The following is a 6000-nucleotide window of genomic DNA, read 5'->3' as shown; positions in this document are numbered from 1 at the left end:
AGAACATATCTGAAACAGAAGTAGTAGTCTTACTTGTATTAACACTCTTGGTAGTAATAGTTTTAAAGGTGCAATGTGTAACTTTTGTGGTCTCCATGGAGATGATATTGCTTTCAACTTAAATCTTACACTGAATACAATGACAGGTGGTTTTGTTGCTCATAAGTTCAACAAAAAGTGAATTCATAGTGTAAACAGGGAAACATCTCCACAGATCTGACCTGCAACTTGGCCTGGTGGTGTTACTTGTCTGTTTCCATGAAAATAAATATGCTTAATGCCATAGTGTGGAACATAACATAACAAAGGAATAACATAAGCGAGCTGGTGGCGGACCCTTCACCAACAACACACACAGTGCACCGTTAATATACTCGTGGTAATAGTAGTAGTAGCTGTAGAACATATCTTTAGCATTTTAGTATTATATATTAGTGATGGCACAAAAAAATCTGTCTTCTATGAACAAACAAAAAAACTACAAGTAGTGTTATTTGTAGTAGTAGTAATTGTAGTAGTAGTAGTAGCAGTAGTAGTACTAGGGATGTAACAACATGCAATCGAAAAAAAATATATATATATTGAAACGCAATTGAAAAAAATAAAACAAAAATCAGTCTTCTTCTATGAACACACACACAAAAAACTACTAGTAGCATTATTTGTAACAGTAGTAGTAGGGATGTAATGGCATGCAATTGAAAAAAAAAAATCTGTCTTCTTCTATGAACACACAAAAAACTGACAAGTAGTACTATCATTAGTAGTACTAGTACTAGTAGTAGTAGTAGTACTAGGGATGTAACGACTTGCAACTGAAAAAAAAAATCATTCTTCTTCTAATAACACACAAAAAAACTGACAAGTAGTATTATCTGTTGTAGTAGTAGTAGTAGTAGTAGTAGTAGTAGTAGTAGTAGGATGTAACGACTTGCAACTGAAAAAAAATATATATTTATTGAAATGCAATTGAAAAAATTAAAACAAAAAGCAGTCTTCTATGAACACACACACAGAAACAAAAACTACTATTAGTATTATTTGTAGTAGTAGTAGTAGTAGTAGTAGTAGTAGTAGTAGTAGTAGTAGGGATGTAATGACATGCAATTGAAAAAAATATATTTATTGAAATGCAATTGAAAAAAATAAAGCAAAATTCAGTCCTTCTCTATGAACAAACAAAAAACAGTACTAGTACTATTATTTGTAGTAGTAGTAGTAGTTGTAGTAGTAATGTAACGGCATGAAATTGTAAAAAAAAAAGGATACATTTTCCTTTTTTTAAAAGCCTTGACATGCTTTCCGTACAATATTACTGTCGCAGTCCGAAGAATTAAGATAAAAAAGCTCTGCAATGAAATAAAGCAAGGGATCATGGTCTATGTAGTTTATTCAGTTTTTTTCTCTGCTGCTACAACAAAAGAATTAATTTAAGATTCTATTAAAGTTTATAATTGGATTTACTGTGATTGCGATACTTCAGTTATTATAGTAGTAGTAGCAGTAGTAGTAGCAGTAGCTGTAGCCAGAGTGGTAGTAGTCGTAGTAATGGTCGTACTGCTAGAAATCAGACAAAAAATAAAATAACAGAAGGTTTCTTGCTCACTTCTGGATCACAAAGAGAGACTTGTAAATTAGGGGAAGCAGAGCACTGTGCATACAAATCTCTGTCACACTGGCTACACATTATATCTGCCTTCAACAGTTACGACCCTTCAACGAGGAAAAGATGTTTAGGATGTTTTATTATTCTATACACACCATCTAATCTTTATTGAAAACATGCTCTGTGCAAACTTTTCCCTATCCCCTGGTTGATAAGGGCGTACGTGCTCAAAATCTTAAACTGATTTCAAACAACGCAAGCCTGGAGCCTTTTACACACAGCGAGGTGTAAAGGAAAAAAGAAACATGTCTGATTCAAAACAAAAGTGTAACTATAATACATAAAAACCCTGCAAACTCAATGCGAGTCATCTAATGTGAGAGCCCTTTGTGCATTAGGCAAATTAGCGGTGGATATGGAAACAGGACTAATCATGAGGGACGAGGCAAGATGTGACAAGATTTTGATATAATTTTTAATAAATACATTGAGCCATTCAGTTCACAATTTTTAGTACACACTTTTTGTTTTATTTAAAGAGTCCATGTTAGGCTATTTTCTGATCTATGTTATAATGCTGTTACGTCATCACAAATACACCTGGAGTTGTGTGTTTGTTTCATTCACTTATTAATGTTTAACACACAAACCCTGCATGTTTAGGCTTAGGAGTTCTTCTCTCAAACTGAAAACACTCTGTTCCACCTTGTGATGTCATGTGGAAATACAGGAAGTGCTCCATTGTGTTTTTAAACTCCACACACCTTCACTAGAATCATTTGGATAATTTCAGCTCTGGAATTAAACTACATTTAAAAAAGTAGCTGGAAATTACCACTACATGACATCACAAGGTGGAACAGAGCATTTTAAAGGGACAGTCCTGAATTTTGGTCATAGGGTCTCATTTCCTAGTGAGCCAGAGTGTTGGAGACATGTGGAGACACTTTTTTTAAAATATTCCATCCAGTCCTTGTATTTGCAGAGGTCGCTGGTGCTAGGCTAGTGCATGTCAATGGCCATAGTTAGCCTGCCACTAAAAACAGTCTTACCCACTTCACAAAACACCCGAAGTAAATCTATTATTACGCCATACTGTCGATTTAAATGTCTGTGTTGACAGAATAATGTTTAAAATAAAACTAACCTTGCATCGCATGAGTCGTCATATGTTGAGGGACTATTTTCTCATATATCAGTCCGCCACTGCTAAGCTTTCTATCAGGAAGTACAACTTGCTGCTGCTCAGACATAAATCCTTCAAATGCAAGGTTGGTTTTACTTCTAAAATTATTCTATCAACACAGATATTCACATGGACAGTCTGGTGTAATAATAGATTTGCTTCGGGTGTTTTGTGGAGTGGGTAAGACTGTTTTTAGTGTCAGGTTAACTATGGCCATTGACATGCACTAGCCTAGCACCACAGACTTCTGCAAATACAAAGACTGGATGAAATATTTTAAAAAGTGTCTCCACACATCTCCAACACCCTGGCTCATTAGGAAATGAGGTCCTATGTCCAAACTTCTGGACTGCCCCTTTAAGATTTAGAGATATAGACAGAGTAATAATAAAGAGTTACTCAAACATGTGTGAATGAAACAAAACACAACTCCTGGTATGTTTTTAATAAGGAAACAACATTATAACATGACTTAAATCTCACAAGAGTCAATTTTGCATAATATCGGACCTTTAATAAATACAATTTGTCATTTGGTTCACAGTTTTTGCTCGTGTGGCTACTATAGGAGACACAATTTCTCTGAGACGAAATTTTTATATTTTGAATATTTGATATTTCTAATTTTACATTTCATGCATTTTATTCAGTCCCAAAATTTTGCTTCACAGGTTTTGTTTTATATCATCTTATAGTTTTGCTGTCAATGTAGTACTACTTTTTTGGTATTACAGCTTCTCAAGAGCAACGTTAACCTCTTTTCTTTTTATCCAAGGCAAATGTAAAAACATGAGTTCAAAAAAATCTCACAAGATCATTTTTGTCATACGTGCACAATCTTGCAGCATGAGATCTTTTCCCATCCTTACTAAAACCACTAGCCAAATATTTAATGCCCAAAATCTTAAAATAATTTCAAACAACATACATCTGGAGATTTTTTTTAACACACAGTGAGGTGTAACATAAAAGTGTAACTATAATACATTAAAAAAACCTTCCTCACTCATCTAACGTGAGAGCCTTTGTGTTTTTGCGATTAATTAAAAGTGCAATACGTAACTTTTCTGGTAGAGGGTCCATTACCACCTGCTTGCCTTCCTGGAGAAGTTACCGTTTTGCCTAGAATGTTCCACAGTCTGGCATTTCATTTACTTGTTTCAGATCTGTGGAGAGGTGAGCCATGCTTACAACAAGAACGCAGGTTTTTTCAAACAATAAACAAAAAAACACCACTAACTTGACAAGTAAAATGATCTACTAGTGGAATAAGTGTGTTTTCCATAATTCTAGCAACATTATCTTTTGTTTTTTTTAAGTGCAAAGAGTTGCTGTTTTTCTTTTTTAAGTGTAGCAAGATGCATTTTCAGTATAAAACGTCTTGTTCCATTCGTAGATAATTTTTTGTCAAGCAAAATCTACTCACATAATGACAAAACTTTCTTACTTCAAGTCATCTTAAGTTGGTTTTAGGTTTTTGCAGTAAATGTAGATAAATGTGCAAAAAAAAAAAAAAAAAAACTAGTCCAAAGAGTTCATGTTTTTCTTTTTTTAAGTGTAGTAAGATGTATTTCATATTTATACAAGTACAAAACGTCTTGTTCCATTGGTAGATATTTTTTTGTCAAGTGAAATCTACTCAAATAATGACAAAACTTTCTTAATTCAAGTAATCTTAAGCTGGTTTTAGGTTTTTGCAGTAAACGTAGATAAGTGTGCAAAAAACCCAAACATAAATTCCCGTGAAAAGTTACATAGTGTGCTTTTACTAGTAGATTACACTGATTTGTGCGTGCATTGTGCCGTGGAGTAGGTTGTAGAGAGGAGAGAGGGGACATTGGGGGAGTTTGGTGATGAACGCGTGCTGTCAGCGCAGATAAGACGAGACAAATTCTCCGTACAGGGACACAACTAAGATCGATGGTGGGCTGTTGGTGAAGAAAGGTGCAAGTGTGCTACCCAAGGTCATGTGATTTATAAAGATCGAAGCCGTTTCCCAAAATTACAGTTCAGGGAAACACACTCACAACTGTTCCATAGAGTGAACGTGGTGATAACACGCTGTAGGATGAAGTACAATCGAAAAACATGACCGAAACAGGTATAAATACTGAAAAAACTGCAAGAGAAAAATTTTAATTTCTTCAGGAATATTATGAAATCAGATCTATATCAGAACTAGGTTAAGGCCAGAAATCTTTACGCAAATAATCGATGATAAAACTTCAAGACTAGGTACTGAAAATTTTGAAAAGTTGGGCATGAATCTGCATCTACCCAGGTTTCAGAAAGGATTTAAACCAAATCCCAAAATATTCAGAATCTGAAACCCGTGAATCGTTATTCGTAAAAAACCACATGATTATTATTTTGCGTCCAAATTTCGATCCTGTTGTCTGTGATAACAAACCTCCCTCTGTATTGCAATTGAGTTGGAAATTTCAGCCTCATGACAACATCAAATTATAACTAGGCGATGGGTTTATTGACAGATTGCATTGAGCTGTGGCCAGAACGGTTCGATAGTTATGTAATATTTCTTGAGGGTTCTTGTGAGGAGTGGGTGAGTGTACGTGTAGGGGGTGAGAGAAGAAGGGAGGAGAGGGGAGGAAGGAGGGTAAGGGGAAAAGGGAGGAAGGGAGGGGGGGGCAAACAAGACAGGCATCAAACTGAGTCCAATTATAGTGACCCGACCCTCACTGCGGTTACTAACAGCGGGGTTTTTGGCTCCAAATGGGCAGCCTTATCTTCTAATGTGCGTGTGCAAAAAAAAAAAAAAAAAAAAAAAAAGGGAGAGAAAATATCATAGCAAGACGTGGCTTAGTTACTCGTTCGTTTTATGCTGTCCTAAAATACCCTTTGGCAATTACACATTTATTTCCAGATACTGTTTCGTGAAATTTTGGGAATCCATGTCAAAAAATTTTGCGCCATCGACAGGTTTTGTGCGTTTTTCTGCTTGGAAAATAGCCAAAAACAGACGCACAAAGAGTTAAGTTGGAGTAACAGTTCAAAATATATCTTCTATTTTACCTAATATTGTTATCAGTCCGATATAGTTAGAAGTAAGGTGCAATTAGATGGATATTTTTACCTTTATAAAATGGTTTTACGTCGTCCATGTAACCCCTCGGTCCTCTCTCCCTCACCCAGACACACGCGCTCCGAGTGGGCACCAGCCTCGCATCCCGCCCGCTCCTCTCGCTGC

Source organism: Boleophthalmus pectinirostris, unplaced genomic scaffold (genome assembly GCF_026225935.1).
Source record: "Boleophthalmus pectinirostris isolate CB_2022bp ecotype Guang Dong unplaced genomic scaffold, ASM2622593v1 HiC_scaffold_10, whole genome shotgun sequence".
Lineage (NCBI taxonomy): Eukaryota > Metazoa > Chordata > Actinopteri > Gobiiformes > Gobiidae > Boleophthalmus > Boleophthalmus pectinirostris.
The sequence above is the reverse complement of the archived record's forward strand: the minus strand, read 5'-3'. Positions refer to the sequence as shown.